The sequence below is a fragment of the Varroa destructor genome, unplaced genomic scaffold (assembly GCF_002443255.2).
Source record: "Varroa destructor unplaced genomic scaffold, Vdes_3.0 BEIS01000001.1, whole genome shotgun sequence".
In the NCBI taxonomy this organism is placed as follows: Eukaryota; Metazoa; Arthropoda; class Arachnida; order Mesostigmata; family Varroidae; genus Varroa; species Varroa destructor.
The window spans coordinates 75,216,271-75,237,376 of NW_019211454.1; the positions used below are offsets into that span (position 1 = coordinate 75,216,271).

A 21,106-nucleotide genomic window follows, 5' to 3' on the forward strand; every position below is an offset into this window, starting at 1 on the left:
TGTTTCGTTACTGGACTTAGCATAATGGACCGCGATAGAAGTGAATCATAATACTAAATATCTCTAGGGAAAGCAGACCTTTCCACGAAAGATAATATTTGGCTTTTGACGCACCGTTCGCAAAGGCTTGCCTTGGAGCTTGCGAGAACTATGGGTCGATAAGTACTTAGGCTGGACCGGTTCAGTAGAGAACCGAAAATTTGTCTCTATAAAATTAAACGCGTCCTAAAATAATAAACGGTGGGCGATCAGATTTAAAGATTAATAAATATTTCGAACGGCTTCATTTGCAATTTGTAAGAACTATTACCATTAGTTTTTGATAAAAACCGGTAGTCTGATGTTAAATGTCGTTAGAAACTACAGATAACTGCTCGAACCTTCACGGCTAAGACACCCTTGCCGAAGTGGGTCTTTTCGACTCCTTTAGCTATATATATATAGTGCCCGCATACTCCCTGAGTCCTCAAGCATCGTTTTGAATTGTATGTGTGGTAATAATTATTCAACTGAAAAACCTAATTAATTAAACCTAATTAAGGAAAAACTAATAAAAAAAAATCTAACTAACGCATTCTCTTCGATAAACAGAACAGATGTTTCATACACTTCTAAACTTGGCTAACATCTAATAACACTGTGTATCAAAAATGCTCATACTGTTTTTGTAGTTTTAAAGAAGGAATATTGCGGGCAAAGTATACATCTAAATAAAAAAAATACATGAAAATGTTGGAAGTTGAGATTTGTCGCTTACGTTAAAATTGTTATTCTGTATGTTTAAAAAAAATGGCATCTCAATCGACTTTTTGCTATGTTAGCAAAAAAAAAAATACTAAGCTATATTAAATGATATCGTAAATCGTTCAGTGTGTATTCTGGGCTTTTATCTATCCTTTGTAATCCGCACTATGATCATTTGCATGTTTCAGTAATGAAACAGCACATTTTTATGGCGTTACCTATGATATTATTTTATTGTTTTATTGATGTTCTGTTCCTTTGTGTCTGCAGAATTCTCTGTGTAATTTTAGCTGATGAAGATATGACTCCTAAGTATACGTCGCTAGAAAAAATGTACATCATTTTGTACATGGTAATGCAACTTCATTGCAGCTTCGAAATTATGCAACTTCATTGTTTCAATGCATCTTAATTCTATGATCACTGTAAGTATACATAACAAGGAAAATCAGAAAAAAAAGGTTCATGGAGGCAGTACTGAATAGCAAGTTTAGTCAAATAACTATTCGATATTTTGTCTAATTCAAAATCAGATGACCTAAAAATTGGCTTCGTTGTGACAGCGTCACTATATGAATTTGCAATGCCCCTCTTCAAACTGCCCCAGCGGTAGCGCTTAGCATCTGTTCGTTCGAAGCGCTATGTTACGTACGATCCATTAAAGCAGATTGAGTTGCGGAAGTCTAAAATGCCAAAGCTGCGAAAAAGTCGTAACCTGGAAGGCAACAACCTGCTCGTTTTTAAAGCAGTGGATGCTCTTCAAGGCAGGAGCTAGTTCGTAAGTTGGGTGTTTATAATGAGTAGATGTCGAAGTGTTTAGTTAAAATGACTTTCGAAACATATTGTTTGTAAATTTTGCAGTACTAAGGTTCGAAAACCTCGACAGGGACAACACCCGAACGTGAGGCCCCCCACTCGTATACGTATTGTAAATAGTTTTAATACATATTAAAATGTCTTTGATATCTACACACTGAAAATCATTTTTACACTCTCTGGAAGGATATCTGCAACTTTACAGTATCTCCTAGTCTGACTCGTCTTCACGTATGAGGTCTCCTCTGGCTAGTCAGACTCCTGTGTGGCGGCAAACAAAGCTAAAAATCATCGACGTCTGGAGTCACTCCAATTCTAGTATCCACCTTGCATGCGCTAGCAATAACCTATTCTCATTGATTAATCATCACACAATTTTATTTGGTACCGTCCAAATTTATGGACGGGCACCTCATCGTATTGGTAAACCTTGATGAACGAAAGTTCGATGATTACCTCGATAATACAGAATCGATCACGTGTGTTATCTTTATTGCCTATCTTGAAAAACTAATTACTGGAAAATGGATCAACAAATATTAACAGCGCGTTGGAATCAGCACTCGGTGGCGCTACCTATGTCTTGGAGTCCTGCAGCTGTCCCTTTTATAGAAGCTTTTCTATGCCAAAAACAGCTATCACACGTCAAGCGAAAAAGGTTCGCAATTGGTTTGTAGTTATAATAGGTACGGTTGGGCACTCCCTGCAAGAATTTTCGATTACAACGAAAACAGTATTCAAATATAACTATAATTTCTTTAGAATACCAAAAAATAAACGAGGAAAGGATACAGAAATGTCCTGGTCTTCATTTGTAAATGTTTCGCGTTTTTACCTTTGGAATAACTTGATGGCTTGAGAGCAACGGGCAAGTCGCTCAAAGCTCATCAACCGTGTGAAAGGTACAAGTAGCAAAAGACATCGTCACTTCTTTCATTTTACGAGGCGGGGCACTTCCGCTGATTTTTTTCCGCTCCCCTGGGCAGCTTCCGACATGGCAAATTAGCATATATTTTTTTTGTTGCTTTATTGCAAGAGCAACTGGACTGTCAAAAAACTAACAAATAAAGCGTAGCTGTATTGCATTTCTAATATTGTTAGAGGTAGCTGAGTATCAAGTGAAAGAGCATGGCGTGGAACAACATTGAGGCAGTATTCTTTAATGAATTGTTACATATTGAAGTGTACCAACGGGCAAGAATTATAGCATTGTAAACGTCTATAATACTGGTCAATGACAGATTTTAGTCGTCCAGTCCTTAATGGCGTTCATCTGTAACATAACAGCGGTAAACGCAGGTTTTCTGAAAGGGAACGTTTCGGTTCGATTATGCCTGTCTAAAGTTGCGATTCTGTTAAAGCCATTTGAGATTTTGTTACTGTTTTTCCCAGAAGAAATTTGTCCTAATGGCAGATGATAGTTTACAGCGGATCAAATGCAGTTTAGAAATTGTGTTGTCAAGAAATGAGTCGAGAACGTGTCCAGTTGGTGGCTTGGCGGAAGGTACGGTATGGGCACCATGGTGCTAATCTAAGGTCTTCATTTTGGCAAGCGGGAATATAAGGCAAGTCGGTGGTAAGAGCGCGGTTTAACCATGGGTGCACTTTCGAGGACTTTCTACGTACAGACGTGGCTGCCGGTGATCTGGCCGACTACGGTTGCTTGTGGCCAGTCGTGGTCCCCGCGTAATCTCAAAACGGAATGTAACCCACTACTACTAAAATTTTCGCTCAAGCTTCGTTACGGTAATCAGTGTTTGGTTGAACTTTTTTTTATTGTTATAAATGAACGTTGGTTTTTGCATGCTTTCGAAAAATGTAAGTATTATTCTAGAAGTACTCGCGAACTTCATCCGGTGCCCATTTTACCTTTTAGTGTGGTCGGTTGCAGAGATTTCGATGCGGTTACCATATCATCCTGCCGCATTAGTAGGTTTCCTTCTGAGGAATAACCTATTTCATACCACCTATCAAATTAAGTCTCTGCTTTCTTTACCACACTAGTTGTCTTATTGCGCTCGTTACAACTGGTCCACTACCCCTTGAGCGTTACTAAAATAAACTGGAATAACAATAATCTGAGGTGCATTTAATAATTAACTGTTTCTATGCATATGTATAAACATGAGATGAAGCAAAAGCGATAGTTGTGCTGGTCATATCGCTCACTTATCCGCGTAATCATTAAGCCGCTAGAACTTAACGTAGGTAGGTTGAAAATGTTCATACACATAATACCTGAACCTTGCAGTGCTTCGAGGGTTATTAAAAATGCCCAACTCAGCAATCTATCAATTTAGAATAAATTACCCAAAGCGAGTTCGTAAATGGTAGATTTGACGGTGACCTTGATGCAATGTAAATTTTCCAAATGAACCAGGATAGCAATTATTTGGGGTAAAAGAGAGGTTTACATTGACTTAAGCCTTGGAAACTATTCAGTTGAGATCGAATATATAATTTTGGTAAAATACTTAATACACATAAATAAGAGCATACTGGGGTTTCCAAAAATCCGCAGTGAAGCTTCGCCCAATTTTCAATGGAAATAATTTGCTTAGACAACTTCAATGCATGACATATTGGCCGTTATTATAGATAACCCTGGTCCATTTTTAGGCAATTTTTTAATTCCATGTTTCTGGAAGAGCCTATCTTCACTCAAGATGGACTAACAAATATGGTTCCTCCTTCTCTCTAAAGATACAAAGTTTTTGCGAAAATCGGCAAAATGATAATCGGGAGCAGCAAGATTGAGACTATGAGCTGGGTAAGGCAATACGTTCCAATCAAACTCTCAAAAAATGTTTCCGACTCAGCAACAATGTGTAAAGCTAAGCATTGTTATGATAAAAAATGACTCCTTTCTTATTGGTGATAGTTCAGACCTTCTCGTGGATGCATGCTTTGAACTGTCAAGTGCCCATAGTAATTAGCGGAAATAACAATTTCAGAAGAGCTTAAGAGAAAGTACTTTTCTGCAATCCACCAAATGCACGGCGTTACTTTCTTTGATTAATATGACTTTAGTTCTCGCTCAAAAAAACATTAGCACGCTTAGTGATCTGTCCTACCCATTTTTCATCACCCGTAACCATCTCTGCAAGAAAAAAGTTGTCCTCGTTTAATTTTCGCAAGATAATTGGCCTGTAGGTTTATTAGGTGGTGATCTGTTAAATTATGAGGCACTAAAATGTAGGTTCGATTAGGATAATCGTTCCTTGCCAGATTTTTTCAACAGTCCGACGGGATGTTTTCTCAGAAAATCTAATACAAGTTCCTACAGTCGAAAATTTAACGTCCTCATCGTAAGTGGGTCGATCTTCAGTTGGCTTATTTTGATACTTGAGTCATGACTTCGAATAAAAGTCGAACTACTTGAGTCGACGCACCCGCAATCCTTTTCACGAGTTTGGGCAGCACCCAGCTCTTCCCAGAAATAGAAACCAAAACGAAAACTGACTTAAATACATAGTTTTGACAACCCGGTCTTAGGGGCCTTTGCGACTTTACTGAAATGTGCAACTGTGGGTGGGAGACAACGTTGCACATAAAACAGCCTTTCTTTCTTTACTCAATATTGCTTGTGTCGCTTAAGGGTAAACTAAAGAAAATATTTACGGATCCATTAGACCAGCTACTAATTGTAATAGACGCAATTTCGAATGACGCTATAGCATCCATGACACATTTGCTCACTGCAATAGCTTGGCCGAGGGTTTATTCCGAAGGTCGAATATGGCAGCCCAGTATCTTTCTATAATGTAGGGGATGAACCCTTCTACACAACATCAGAGGAAGGAACACTATTAAAAGTTCCGATTCCAAGCTCCCTCCAATGTGTGAGACGCAAGACGTTGGCCAGTCCTACTATCCTCTAACTTCTAACCATGAGCTTTTTGCAGTACGTTAGTATTGGCTTTACCACACTTCCATCAGAGCCTTGATGTATGTATGATAAGTGTGACATGCCTGAGTGAGCACTCTTCTTGACTATGACCTTAAAACCACGCAGAACCGGACGCAGATATGAACTGTCATTTATTTTACGAAATCAACACAGCAGGGTCGAAATATAACCATAGCTCTTCCTCAGCAACGTTACACATCTGAACTTAACACTGCAGTATTCCAACATACCATTAATTATTCAAACTCCACCTCCCTGGTTTAAACAGCAAACATACACAAATCACTGTAAAAAACAACAATTTTACGCGGCAAACGACAAAATACGTGGACGAGCTTTGAAAAAAGCGACAATATTTATAAAAATTTAACACCATACAAAACAAATAGAATGCCAAGACTGAGAAGAAGAGAAAAATCAGCCTTATTAATTGTATATTTAGTTAAAAAGTAGCTGAATTAGCCTCCACATTACTTGAAAGAAGAAGGCCTTGTGAAGATAAGGTGAATAATTATACTAACTATCAGCGTTTTTGTGCCAGCGCTGTTATTTAGCAAACCTCTCAATCATTAAAGTTTTTCGAAATCCTGAAGATGTGACAACTTCTTTAAGTCCAAAGCATTCTTAAGAACGATTAGCGTCTTCTCGTCGACCTAAGTGCTAATACCAGTGAGACAACTTTGCTATATCATTGGCCCTTTTCTGTTCCTTTTACGCTAAGTTACTTTTTTTCTCTGTGGTTACTACCCCTCTCACTTTCTCGCTTTATACATGTGTCCTTACACAATTTATGTTTATTGACATATACCATAGATAGAATTTTAGAGTTTTAGAGCTCTTCGACTAAAGCAACAGAAGACGTTTCTGAAAATAGATAAGGTTTTGGCATACGAGTTAGCACAAACACGCATTGAACAATCTCGTACATCTACAGACAATCACTCTCGTTACATTTCAAACAGTTTAAACAAACTCCACAGTAAATCCAGCTTTTGAGCAACCCGTTCTAGTTCGTGTAGCAAAGCAAGGCTATCGCGTGTTAAGCGTGTGTCCCTTTATGTGGTCACTTTACCTGATTATACCAACTTACGTATCACATAATCTGAGTTCTTCTCTTCTTCGGTAAAATAGGCTCTCCCTCAAAGCTAGAACATAAACGTTTGGGGCTACAAGGAACGGCAAACAAGATAGCGGCATGCTTACTACAGTGGCAACGCGCAGAATACCCTCATTTTTGCTTCGCAGACTCTGTTTGTACATCGAGCCTGCGATTTCAACGGAATGGACTTTTCCTTAAGTTAAGAGCACAAATCTAGTTTGGAAATCAGCAAGACAGTGGCGTACATATTCGCTGTTACCGGCTATTGTTGCCTTTGCAAAGCAACAATACTCGTCCAACGCAACCGCTCAAACACGTTATAAACCGAAACCAATTAATGTACATATTGGTTGGCAATAAGGCTAAGTCGCAAAAGAGCACCTTGAATGGTTGGCTAACTGAAAGTCGCCCTTGGTGGTGATCGATAGGAAGAAGTCCAAATGAGAAGCTGAGATCGAGTAGATCGTAAAAGAAGGGAAATGGCCGCTGGAAGAAATCGTGAGGCAGACGTATTTGCAATGAGTAGCCAGCCCTCAGTTAGTTCGATGATGGTGTAGGGTAAACCTGAAAAACCTTTAAAAAAAAGTTACACGAGCGCTTTATTTCGGAGGAGACTAGCCCGTTCCGATAGTTCGTTGGTCATTACAGAAAGGCTGGTAAGACGTTTAACGGGTTCACAAGTGCCAAGTGATCTCTGTCAGCTTAGCTGGGTTTGAAACTCGAGTTTATTGAGTTTCAAACCCAGCTCTCGAAGAACAGCGAGATTAGCTCATATTCTCACTGCGGTAGGAGTAGCTTATGGTGGTGGGATCTAAAGTCTTAAAGGCACTGTGCTAGCCCCCTACTATATAGGCGCTATCTCGCTTTGAATCACTGATCAGCCCACGAGCTTGATCGCCACAAACCTCTATAACGATACCGATCTCACAGAGCATCAACTGGCGAGCTATACGTGGACACCATTGTCAACGTACGGCAATGAGCTTGGCGGGTGAACAACTTTTTATTCAGGCAAGGCACGGCTTACCGTTGCGGGCCAAAGAAATTACGACCCTTAATTCGGAAAACCGCTGATCTGATGCCTTTTAAATACAATCAAAGAAGACTGTTTGATGCCTTATGGCACGTTGGTTTTCGGACAGAAGCTAAAGCACGAGAACGTACGCGGCTACGGCGTGTGCCAACTTTCGAGTAAAAGCTAAGAAAATAGATCTCTTTCTAGTTTGTGGATAACGGATCTGTGAATCCGCTACTCGAAGAAAGGAAACAGCACCAACTTTATTGGGCAGGATGGATAACCCTCATTACTGCGACTACTATTATCGGAACAAAATTATGTACGTCAGGTTTCGTTATATGGGTTTGTTGCTGCGGCGTCGCGCTAGGCGCCCGGGGTACCGTGGAGGGCATAAAGTTAGACAACCCATTCATCCATTTTCGAAATAACGTGAACTTACCTGACACCTGCACGAAACGAAAGCTACGCTCTCAATGTGACCCACTGAGCAATAACGGATGCAGGCTGCAGAGTGAACACTCCCGCCGAATAAGCGTGACCGAACTGCGAACTGCAATGGATAAAATAATATAATATGTACTAAGTATGTATAAACACACGTCTACGATTATATAAGTTCAAAGCAAGTAAGAGTGAAGCACTCGTTCCGGTAAGCCCACGACAATTGCTTTTTTTTTTTTTTTGCTGTTTTGATATATAAGTGAATATATGAAAAATTGCCTATCAATAATTTACTAAATAAAAGTAGTTGACTATTTTGCAGGTATTTGGGGTTTCATTTGAACTGGCCGACAACTTTAATTTTCGAAAATCGATAAATAACGGTACTTAAATTTCCACCCTCTAAGGATATATTTTTGCATATATTGGCCATACAGACAAGCTAGTAAAACAAATTAGGGAATAGGCAGTTCGAAAGGGCTCGACAACCAGAGGAACCTAATCTACGGGGCTGAAAAAGAAGAAAATGTAAAAAAGGAAGAGTGAGATAAAGAGAGTGTTCAGCATATTCTATAATCGCTAAATTAAATTCTAAAGACTAAAGGATATTTCAAATCTTGTATATTATAAGATATCACTTTCAGTGATGGTGTTGATATGTTTGCTTACCGAACACGTGATGGTCTAAGTTCAGCCTGCCATAGGACTTCTTTGGTGCTGGGAACCAGTCATCTGAAGGAATATTTACACTAATATTAGAAAATTTATTGACATTATACACCAGAATAAATAGAAACTCAGTATAAAATAAATAATGTATTCTTCTGTTATTCATCTATATATTGATATACACGAAGTAGATATTTCTGGCTGTCGACGAAGGCCCTCATTGAGCATACCTGATCTATGTTCATTAACTTGCCTGATCAAGTGACGCTAGACAACTCAGAGAATTTTGATTCTTCCCCGTTAAACTTGATTCAGACGTGTGTATGTTTAAACATCACGAAATGTCAATTCGAAAGACGAAGAATTGAAACATAAAGTTAAAATGGACGCTAATTACAACCACAAACAGCTGTCAATAGCCCTAAACTATAAAACCTGCAGGTATTGCAGTTATATAGGCAAAATAGTAATAGTTTTTTTAACCCATTCTTCACGTACTCGTTAATTAATCTACAAAAAACAGACAGGATACGGTATCTAAGTTGAAATTTTTGCTTATACCTTATTTCTAAGACAGTATCTAAACAAGAATAGGTAATTCAACAAATTTTTTCCATGTGCCTGATGGTCGTCTGAATTCAATAGAAGTACCATCAACCGTGGTCATAGTTTTAATTCGAAACTCAACCAAATCGCTGGTTGTTTTAAAGATGTTCTTTCTTTAGTCCGTAATTAAATAAGTAAATCTCAAGCAATATCGACAGTTGTAGACTTATTAAAGTATCGCTCGAACACGTGATATACGAAAACTTACAGCGGACTAAAATTTTAAAATGATACCAAAGGTTTCAAAAATGCAAGGACATTAAACGGTTAAAAATCCAATTGTTGGAGTTTGTAGGAATTATCCAATTGGCAATTTTTTTCCTTCCCAAGACACCTGTTAATCTTTGTATGAAGAATTCAATCATATGAAAGGTGGCTCTTGGGACCGTTTTAATCATCTTTTTAACCGCTCTTTTGTTTTTCTGGTGAAAATATCCGCCGGATCTTTGAGAAGCCACATAAAAACTGGCAATAATGCAGACCATGGCTTTTGGAAGATATGTCATCTTAGACGAAGGAAGTACAACAAAAGTGCAAAGGTATTGGTCTTCAGCTGAGGCTGACTAATTTAAAAAATTTCTTATTAGTTGTATTATATTTTCATAGCAAAATTCTTTATTTATTATAGCCATTTATCTGCCACCAATTTCCCAAAGCCAAAAATTTTTGGTATCCTAATCTCGACTTGGATAGGCACGTGATTCATTCTCTTTTTCTGCTATAGATTTCGGTAAAAACATAAATTCAAATTTTATCACAATGGCTTTAAAGTACTCATCGGAACTCTTCAAAGCCTAAACAGATTCGGTTATATACTTTAAATCATTAACATATAACGATTCGTTAAAGCTGCAGAGCATTAAAGAGCATGGTAGAGAACATTATCTTCGCCGCGAGAAATTCTCAGCTAAACAACTAGTATGGATATTTAAAGTTAACTTTGTAGATGCTAAAGAAAATAAGCCTATTATGAAGTTGAGATGTTTGTGCTGTTACAAAATCGGGAATCTTTGTTTGACGGACGTGTTCAAAATTAATACTTAAAACAGTTTTGTTATATACTGCGGAGTTTAAGACCAGTCGTAGAATACATTACATTAAATCGTAACAAATAAGACACTGGCTTGCTTCAAAAACAATGCGTTAGGAAATAAACAGAAAAAGATAGATAGTCATACTCAACATAGTCTCATTCAACTCTCAGTAGATGGAGACAAAAATCTGAATTACGCTGATCCATTATCCAGATGGGTCCGCCAGTGGATCCAGACGCTAAATAGAACAAGGCGTTCTTCTCCACGTAAAAAAATACATACAAAATTTATGGATGGCTAGGAGCCTTAGTACATGTGCAAGAATCGCTGAGCCGAAAGCAATGTACGCTATTTAGGTGACAAGCGACAATAACTTAGTCAAAATGGTCATCCAACCTTCGAAAACGCTTTTTAACCTTCAACAAGCTACAGATATACTCGGTGCAGAATTCGCAAAAGTCGACTGGGCCTCGGTTTGCAGCGATGTTGTGCTAGTAAACAAAGGCCCCTAAGGCAAGCAAGAGCAGTGGGTTTATAAAGGTTCAAAGAACTTAATGTTGTTTAAGGTTCCAATGGCGAAGTGTCTCGCACGACCAAATTAATAAACGGTGTGTCTAGCATTTCAATACAGCTGTATGACTGGCTAGATTTATAGAAATGCTGTTACCACTTAATCAATGCTTTTTCATGAATTAACTTGTTTGTTTACAACGAAGCGCGTAAAGAAGCATGAAAGGCAAAACTTGTAGGAAACGTATGACCACGACCTAATCCAAACGGAGCTCGGCATAGGAGGGCTAATTCCTGCAGAAATCGGAGGACGCGTCCCACATTCAGCGAGCTCGGTTAGTACAGGGGCATACAGAAAGTTGGTGGTGGAAAAAGCTTGAGAACAATTTGAAATGCTATAAAACAAACATTTCACCTGATGAAATTAAAGAGATTGACATGTAACCGTACAGTTTCTGTGAGGCACTGACATCAGTCGTCAAGTTCATTGTCAATCGGATATTTAACGTTGTATCTTCTTAGATTCCAAAAACTCTGAAAAATAGCTATAAAAAAAATCTATTACAAATAGGTACACGTAAGTCTAATAAACTATTTTAAAGCATACAGATACATTCTAGTTAGCCATAGATTGTGATGGACAAACCTTGCGCTGTAATAGTCTGAGATTTCATGATATCTTGAGCGAAGATCAGAGAGGTAATATATATCACGCATATCGAATATAGGTATCAGAGTTTTTATACTGGTCAAAGGAGCGCTACACTCTCGTTTGATTTTTAAGAACTAGTATACCTATGCTAATGGCTAGCTTCATAAGCTTGTTTAATTGTATTGGGAGAATTCGTGAGCATGTTCAGGTTCCGTTTATTTCCATAAAAGTTCGCCCTATGCGGGCAGGAATTACAAAAATTATTTTTTATATTATCAGTGCTTTAGAGAAACTGCATAGCAAAGGCATCTTTTAAGATCGTTTTTGGAAGCTGACAAGAGGCTGTACTTCAGTCTCCGCATAAAAGATTGGTATATGGGAGGTAGGACTGTATCAATGAGAAATAGATTTTTTTTTTAAAAGTCGATTGACAATATGATCTTTAATTTGCATTCACGGTCGACCCCTTAATTTTAGCTTAAAACTTTGAATATGTATGTTCGATCAGAGATCAGCTTGGTATATATATCACTGTCAAATACTCATAATGCTCAACCTGTTTTATATAAACACAGTCATTTGTATTAAGCAAGTGTCTGATGCGGTGACCGCGTCTTTTTCCCGTATAGTTGGTGGGTTCGGAGATAACCTTACGTTAGTTAGTACTTGGGAAAGTACGTATGCATAACGTCTGACTTCATTTGGTAAGGCAGACAAAGATATATATTTACATATCATACAATTCCATAAGATAGTGTTTTAGACAAATACTGCCTCTACTTAATTATCACACATTTAATCAAGCGAAGATTTTCGTACATAAAAGCTAAATCTTTAAAAGTAATATCATTTCGTAAACTAAGAATTTCTCGTTAGAAGTTACGAGCTTACAACCTTTATGCATTTTATTATATATATAAAAACGAAAGTTTATTTTAGCATAGCACTAACTCCGTTCGGGTGTTTCGGATTTTAGCTTCACGCACGTAATCCTAGGTATCTCCGCCTTCAATGTTTAAATGTTTTACATGAAAAACTAAACTTGGTAAATTTCAATTTGACATGCTAATATCACCGAGTCAGGTGTTTATGAAAAAAATAACATATTTTATTATCTATAACTAAATTATATCTCGTTCGGAATTTTGTTGTTTTAGCGGTAACATGCCATATCGACGTTTCACGGTCCTGTTGGTGTGAGCGCGTCATTTTCTAAGTTGTATGACCCTTAAGAGAATTCACCTTGAACTTCAGATTACCCTGTATATGCATTTACCATCTTCGGAGCACTTCTAGTAGGCTTGCGATTTCGGCGTTTACTTTTCTTGACGAAAGAACGTTACGTGAAAACGATACGTCTTTTTGTTTACAGCCCATGAATTACGGAAATCAGCTTCATCTTTATATACTGGCTTAACCATGAAGGAAGAACGAGTTAATAGTATTACAGAGGTGGCCAGGTAGCAATGAGAGCACTAGACTATGAATCAACGCGACTGAACTAGCTTCTACATTGCTGAAGAATAGCCGGATCAGCTCACTGGGGACAGTGTGGTCTAGATGGGTAATGCATCTACTTTGCCATGGTAACTTTCTCTGGCAAACGTACCGCCATGCTGATCCAAATCCTAGCGTTGGCGAAAGTTTCTGCCACGTATCGATAATTGGGAAGGTAGGGTGCTATTTTTACGGTAATATCTGCTTGTATGGTTGCCATGCCGCTTCATAAGTCTGTTACAAGTCCACCAAGACTCCGGTCAGGCTTCTAAAAGAGGCAAGTCCTCAGAATCAGCGATTCGAAAAACTCGTTCAGCTAAGACAGATAGCTAATAAAAATGAACAGAACGAACATCTAGGTCGGTATTTAGAGACCTGGAGCGCCTGAGAGCAACATAAAAATGGAATTACTAAAGCAAAGAGATCAAAACGAGCACAGTAAAGTAAGGGAATAAATTGTACAAAGTGGTGAATCTACTGACACAGAGATGATCGAAGAGTAACAACGAGGAAACAATGATGGGATAACAAGAATTTGTAACGCCGTAGCGGCAGTTGTGCGGCAGAATGATACGCCAATAACAATGACTTCTGCTTAGAAAAAAAAAAAAAAAGAAGGGATTCATCCGGCAAAGAGCAGATTCAAACGAGTTTCAAGCTAGGATTGAGAAAATTATCAGGACAATATCAAATAGGGTCCGATACGACATACTCGATAAAAGGATGCAAAATGGCGTAACAGTTAAATGTTTTTATGAAAAAGCGAATAGATGTTGAGTGTGTTTGGTGTTGTTAATGGCGTTCGTTATCGTATAAATCTAATAACAATTGATCCTACTATGCATTAATATCACTATTATTAGTACTTACAAAGCTTAGTTGTGGAGTCGTCTTTTATAAGACCACATAGCCCAGGGCAGTCAGTTTACGTCAAGTCGTATATCCGTCTGAATTTTATAAAAGCTTGACGTCTATTTTTGTATCTGTGGAATTCAATTAGTTAGTCTTTCAAATTTAAATTAATTTTTGCGCTGTCAAATAGTTTCATAATATCGTGTCTGCGATCTAATGCCAATGTTTACGTTCACAGGCTTTCTAGAAAGCTTAATTAGAAAGTATAACCATAGGCCCGCCTTGTGCGTACCGCTGCAGACGCCAACGTGGCTATGTGCGCCATAATGGAAAGTTACGATCACTCTAGCGTGATTTAAATGAAAGCCTGGAACGGCCAGCTCAGTGTCCATGTTAACCAGATTATAGCCTAAAGTACCAATGATAATTAGCACAAATCTGAAACGGCTTTACATATCCAGAATACTTCCCTGCAATAAATAGGCTAACAATGATGAAAATTATGTAAACGTCAATTCACTAGAAACTTCATGAAGACCCGTTAAGGTTAGTGCTGAATATGCGACTACCGAGAAACTTCCAAATTAACAATCTCGATGTGTGACTAAGATAAGAGACCATGTTAAGTGGCACTGAAAGACGTATTTTCATATAATGTGATACTAGTGTATAAAATTAAATACGTCTAAAAGTGAGGGTTGTTTTTCCTAACAATTCCATTCCCTTTCGCCTTTATACTATTCATTTACTTCTCTGCATCGTTAGAACGTGCTTACTTTCTTGTAAAAGTCCACTGCTATTTTATTACTAGGGGAATCACCTCGAATTCAAGCTTAGAAGACAGATGACAAAAGTGGCTTTCGACACCTCTGTGCTTCACCTTCATCGATGTCAAGAGCTGCCGACGAAGCGTCCATTGTATCTCTGCCGTATACAACGAAAACTCCGTAGTTGAGAAGACTGCTCGAAACGATTTGCAAAGTTCGAAGATTAAATTTAGGTTTAGAGGTTGTATCTCACTTCGTTCGTCCTTCTGAAGTCGGAAGGATGTCGAATAAAAAAAAGCTAGTTAGTTGGCCTAAGAATAAGTTAGTACCAAATGATTGTCGAACATATTGAGTCTATAAAATATTTTCCGAAATTAGGAGCCTGGGTGCGCCTTAAGCCCGGTAGAGCTTGCAGGGAAATACGGCGTTAGATTTCTGCACAGAGTTATTATGGGTGATGTCTCCACATCTTTATGAAGCAGTGAACGGATTGCGTCTCGGAGATACTCCTAGGCCCTGAGTTAAGCTAACCTTATATTTCAAAAGAAATCGGGATTTGCTTTTAGTAGTATTGGGAAACTTGTATATATGCTAAAAAAACAAAGTGATCAACAGCAAAAAAAAAAAAGTAGCATTCTCTGTCTACCTACCTAATAGCTGTTTGAAACAGGCGATTTTGCAAAAATCAATAATGCATGTACTATTTATTTATTGATACTCCAATACTGCCATATGAATAAACTCTTGCTAACTGAATAGTAATGAAACAGAGTCATCTATTTTTTTTTGTTTGTCCGCGTGCAGTAAAACCCTGTGTATCAAATAAACCTCAGTCCAGCATGATAGGATTCAGAATGGGTGCAAGGGATGCTAGTTTGACAAATCTAATCAGAATTTAGTATCTTAAATACATTGTTGTTAGGCGTAGTGAGTAGTACAGAGCAGAAGAGACAAAGAAGACTACAAATCTTAGAAAAAAAAAGCCTTACATTTATTAACACGCATATGTAAGTTTTCGCCAACTATTTGCAAAACTAAGTCTTATTTATCTTCTATATGCTAAAAATAAAGGCATCCAATAACCCGTGTGGGCCATATGAATATATAAAAATAAAACAAGCAACTTGAACCGGTCTTTAACAACATAACCAGCGATCACCAAAACACATCGGCATACCTTCTCCGACAACCAGTTTTTATATTTAAAGCCTTTGGGATTTCGATTTAATGGTTAATTTTTACTTAGTTTTAGCAGTATAGCGGCATAAGCGAAACAAAACTGAACCACAGATCTGTATTTGTTACTAAAAGATTAGATTGAGAGAGTGCTTTTCCGTTAGCTGTTAATTTGGTGAAGTTAGGGTCTATGATCGATCATGATATGGCGAAAATGCAGCTTAAGCACTATGTAAGTTTATAATCTCCAATATTGTTAGCGACACAATAGATCGTCACTCGTATAATTAATTTTATCATAGAAGCTTCTCGTCGACAACGATGAAGTGATCCACGTAAATTTTTTGCTGGTAATATTTTCGCGGAGTGTCTCAAAAGTTTGCCATGCGTGTCTCTGTCTCACCTGGTCTCAATTCGTTAAAAAAAAAAACATTTACATAATTTCATAGCGCATGCTTCGAGCAAGCCCAAATTGAACCAGCAGCGAGACTTTTGTTCATGTTCACAGTAACTTGTTTCCCTTTTATGTTGGGTCCTGACATATAATTATTTTCGCGATCATCAGCCTTTCAATTTCTGCCCTTAAAATTGTGCCAGGAACTGACTGCTGTTTCACTGCAGGCCTTCTTGCCCACGGTTTGCATTGACTTTGGATGGCTTTCGTCGGCGCTCTTGCCTTCTAGAAAGAGCGCACTGATTTTCAATACTAAACGATTTATTTGTTTCTCTGGTGACATTTGATCAACGTATAGCCTATCGCGATATCGACAACTAAAGATTTGATGTAGATACTTGCCATGCTGGTGGTGCGTGGTTCGAAGACTACTCGAACTTCTCGACCCTCTAAATAGCTCGATATAATTTGATTTCTATTGTTGTTAGTTTATAGTCATATAGTTCACAACGAATATAATGTTCGCACCTATATAGTTATTGTAACGTAGATATTACATGTACATACAGCACGCACGTACCATATATATTCGCACGGCCATGAATGCTTGGCAAACATTAAGCTATGTAGTACGTTCAATTTTCAAATGGCCTGATCCTCATAAAAAGAAGATAAAATCTCGTGGACACCTAAGTGGCATGCCGCAGCTATAGCCTTATGTAAAAATTCTCGTCTTTAGCAACTTCCGTTTCTCTCCGTACTTCTTCGTGTACTTTTTAGTCGATTATATATTTACATATTTAATCATAATTAGGCTTATCATTTAGTCTTGCTTTAGTGACCCTTATACGTCGTGCTGTGAGTGGAGAGAACGCCACCGCTACGTGCAATGAATTAGTGAAAGACCTCTGTCTTCACCAGATCAGGAATTCTGTTTCGCGCTTTTGTACATGAAGCTCATTCACGTTAACATTGTTTACGCCTACAAGTAAAACGCCTAAAAAAACGTTGGATTCATGATACCGACAACAATACCTGGCGATAAAATCAGAATACATCATTTAGCAATGATTTTATAAAATCTGACCTCTTCTTTAAAATCCCTTTTATGAAGAGAAAATGCAGCTTGAATGTAAAACGGTTTACATGATAAAGACTTACAAATCGATTAGGGTTAAAGATGATGAAGCGACATGATTTAGACCGAGGTAATCAATTACGGGCATAACAACTAAAAATTACCTACCTTGTTCTTCAACGCATTTCCGGGCCTCGGCCTTCAACTCATCCTGCTATCCGCACAAAACGAGTCTCGCTTTGAGAACTTCTCTAATCCGTTCTTTTTCTCTACTTTCAATCAGACGAGCCTTCACACGCTCGCTTAGTTCAGTGTTCATTTACTATCAGTGAAAGATTGGCAATATGCGAAACTGTTCCGTCGTGCGGTCTGTACAAGCAGTACTGCAAACACAATCGTAGACACGGTGCCAAACTATTCGTTTCTTTTAAATCCAGGGCCGTGATTTCCAAACTTGAACCTAGTGTACAATTGGCCGGAGAGATACGTCAAATTCACGTACCTGTTTTACTACAGAAGAATGACGCAAAGCAGGACTACCGGGTAATATTGAAGCACCTGGATCTTGCCGTGTTCGTCTATGGGTAACATGCGCTATTGTTGTCTGCTCCGTTTGAATGGGGATCATGATTTATCAGTTTGCTTCATTCAAATGTCGTTGAAAGACAGTTCACGGACGGCAGGGGTAAGTTACAGAAAGACTTAGGTTTTTCCAGACTACTCAGGTATTCCATTGCCGAAACACCAAGAGGTACTTATTCCTGTTGTGCACTCCTCTTCCGTTATCACGAAAAGATCGTCATCATCAGCTGGTATATATTCAAACACGGCGAAGGATGCGCCATGTCGCGGTGTACCACTTTCATTCCATCCGTTCATGTATACGTTTATAGAGCAGTTAATTACAATTAATTTTTTACAACATAATTATCCCATAGGTCACATCAATCAGAAGAATAAGGTGTACAACCTGAGTTTGGAAAGTAGGCTAGCCGTAGACAGGCTGCGTTCTGTGCTGGAAGCCTGTCGTTTAAACCAATCTGGTCATTTCAGCTCATATAGGGAAAGGTTATTGATTGGCTCAATATGATTAGACCAAAGAAATTTTCTGTATAATTAGATCCACCGTGTTGGAACCGTTATCGACTATTACATGATTCATTTAATCTTGATTAAAATGTCCTTGTGAGCCGTATTGTCAACTTTTTAACAACTTGTGTTCGCTGATGAACAGAACAAATGCTTCTAGCTTCTTTTTTTTTTTTTTTTTTAACTAGTAGCTTTTGCCCACTGATCGCTAACGTGTCTTAATTCCTGCTCGTTTATTAGCCAATAAATGTCCTTCTGTGTTCACCGAGTGATTTGTTCGCCCGAAATCTTGCCATCGGTGAGAAGTGGCAGGATGTAATCAACTTCAGTATGTGAGCTGTGGTGCAAATTTCCCAAATATTGAAAACAGTCAAGGCTATTATTATATTGGTTGTGCGAACCTGAACGGGGAGCGTAAGAAGTTTAGGATGATCAGAGGTGTGTTACGTCTTAAAAGACAGATCACCGTCAGGCAACGACAGCCAAATTGTTTAAACCATTATGCAATATTCTCTGAAGTCCCGTGCGGGCTCAGATCAGCTCCGTTGTGTATGTTCTGAGCGCGTGATACGATTCGCTTACAGAGGGCAATTTCTGCAGCTTGGCGACACCGTTTCAGATACGGGGCTTTGACTGAAGCAGGGAGTCCTTCGTATGCTAGCAGTGTATAGTTGTCGAATACAGATAATAAGATATACGCTTTACCGTGGTCAGCTGCTTCTTTAGATAATATGTTCAATAGCCGCCGACAAAATAGGCCAGTCGTCAGCTCCAAAGGAGACAAGGTGATATTCTTTTGAGAACCGGCGATTTGTAAACTGGAAACTGTGGTATATGCAAGTTCAGAAGTATCATCAAACACATAGAGGTTATATTCTGCGATCTCCTTGATGGTCCCGCTGTGGTGGCGCAACATATACATAGCGGTCAATTTCGTACCAATTTTTCAGTCCAGGCACAAAAAGGTCCAATTATCAATAGAATCATCTTGTTATAATGCGCACGTTCAAAGGTTCTGAATGAACTACCTGCCGCGCAAAGTGACTCAACCAAGCGCTAACGCCGCAAACAGAACGACAAAGCGCTATGGATTTGTAACCTTACCAGCAAAAGATGACAGTTAGCGAATTAACTGTTTGGGGAAAACCTTACAATGCCGAGTTTCTCGAGTAGCGTACCTCTAAAGAGCCTAGTACTGGCTGACGTGACATCACAGTTAGGTAGATGATCGACGATTCTCTGCGATCTGAGTCACGAGAAGATGTTGTCGATTAGCCAGGCAACGGAGGTTAGATGAATTATGGTTTTGTTTGGGGTCGCGGCTGCTTTTTAGAATTGACACGGCTTGGGTGATATCCTTGTCACTTGGTACTTTAGTAATCGAAGATCGTTTTGGCATCAAAAGAGCAACTATGATAGAACTGCTCTTCATGAAGTTACATTGGATTCGCTAGCGGAGAGTGCGGACTCACTTGACTCCTGAATATGCACAGCTTTTAGTAACTAGTCACGTGCTGGCTCGGGCAGTGGGGCATTATAGCCTGTTTGATGGGTACGCATAATGTCGTTTAGCTATAGTCCGAAGGAATTCACTGATCATTCAGCCTAACATAGACTGAGAATTACAGAAATATAGAAATACTCGATAGGTATAGTATATTCGATGCCAATGAGCAGTACAGGCTTTTCAGGTGGCAGGTCGTTGTGGAACGTTTGATTCACAAGCGCATGAGACCCACCTTTTAACCTGAGAGCCGTTTGTAGGGCGTTTAATGAACGGAATTGCCTTGTGTCCGTGACCATACACTGCAACGTTGATTTGATTCTGCACGTTGTGACGAAGGTTTGATGGACGATAAAGTTCAGCTTGTAACTTTGATGGAAGAACATTTGCGCAGGGAGTTGCGTGCCACTGTACAAAAGATGTAGAAATGCAGCTACAGTTAGTGACGGTGGTGTCATTGATGGCACTGACGTTATTGTAACCGGCACAATCGATGTCGATGGCAGGTCGTGACAGATACATAAAGGTATAATACCAACTATTTTACACACCTGACATTGTTCCACGCACGATAAATGCTTTGCTGACCGATAATCCACCACTACCAGACGACTGGTAGAACAGAATAGCGTCGGAGACTTTCGTTTTTCTCGCGCAAGCTGTAGAAGCTCCTACCAGAGTGGTGTTTTGTGAAGGCTTGCGAGAAAAACACTCTCTGTTCTTGCTACCAATAATGCTGTTTTGTCACTGATCTGTAATGCCGCAGCAATGATACTGAACGAAGCATCGACAATCGTAGACGGTAGATTTGGGAGGTGGCCATTATCGTTTTCGGTGACGTGTGTAATCCATTCGATTGATGGCCCAAGCGCTGTCAGCGTATTCGAACGACCAAGGGGGCGCTGCCAGCTCAACCCTTCGATTGTTGTCTTCGTGTTGAAACGACAAACTCTCGAGGGTAGCATTTGGGGCCGCTGTTTAGCTGAACATTGATATTGACATCACAAAAGCTTGGAACATACTTGAGCAGTTGATGAAGCCACTGGTCGAGTTTCTTATCGCTACAAGATATCGCGAGAACCCTCTCCACATCCATTTATCAGAAAATTGAGTCCTCTGGATCAAATTTCGAGGCGGTACCCGTAGAAACCCTAGCGCTATCAACTTATTGATACCATTTGCAAGGCATCATCCGATTCGTATTGGATTTCTCCATAAGCAGATTCCATCCTAACGGATAGCCTATATAA

The 21,106-nt window shown here is 39.0% G+C and overlaps 2 long non-coding RNA genes across 4 annotated transcripts; one reads left to right on the top strand and one right to left on the bottom strand.

Annotated features, from left to right (window-relative positions):
* Window positions 1-4,231: 4,231 nt before the first annotated feature.
* On the bottom strand, window positions 4,232-20,882 carry LOC111243101 (uncharacterized). Of its 3 annotated transcripts, none has more exons than XR_015330268.1 (6): window positions 20,408-20,882; window positions 17,432-20,264; window positions 8,698-8,760; window positions 8,027-8,137; window positions 6,951-7,142; window positions 4,232-4,989 (listed from the first exon to the last, which is right to left on the bottom strand). It is a non-coding gene; the product is annotated as an uncharacterized LOC111243101 (long non-coding RNA). The 3 variants fall into 3 exon arrangements; XR_015330269.1 differs by lacking the exon at window positions 4,232-4,989 and adding an exon at window positions 5,032-5,560; XR_002670305.2 differs by lacking the exon at window positions 4,232-4,989 and having other exon boundaries at window positions 5,026-7,142; window positions 20,408-20,880.
* LOC147759099 (uncharacterized) lies at window positions 8,098-8,847 on the top strand. Its single transcript, XR_015330271.1, has 2 exons — window positions 8,098-8,236; window positions 8,660-8,847. It is a non-coding gene; the product is annotated as an uncharacterized LOC147759099 (long non-coding RNA).
* Window positions 20,883-21,106: the final 224 nt, after the last annotated feature.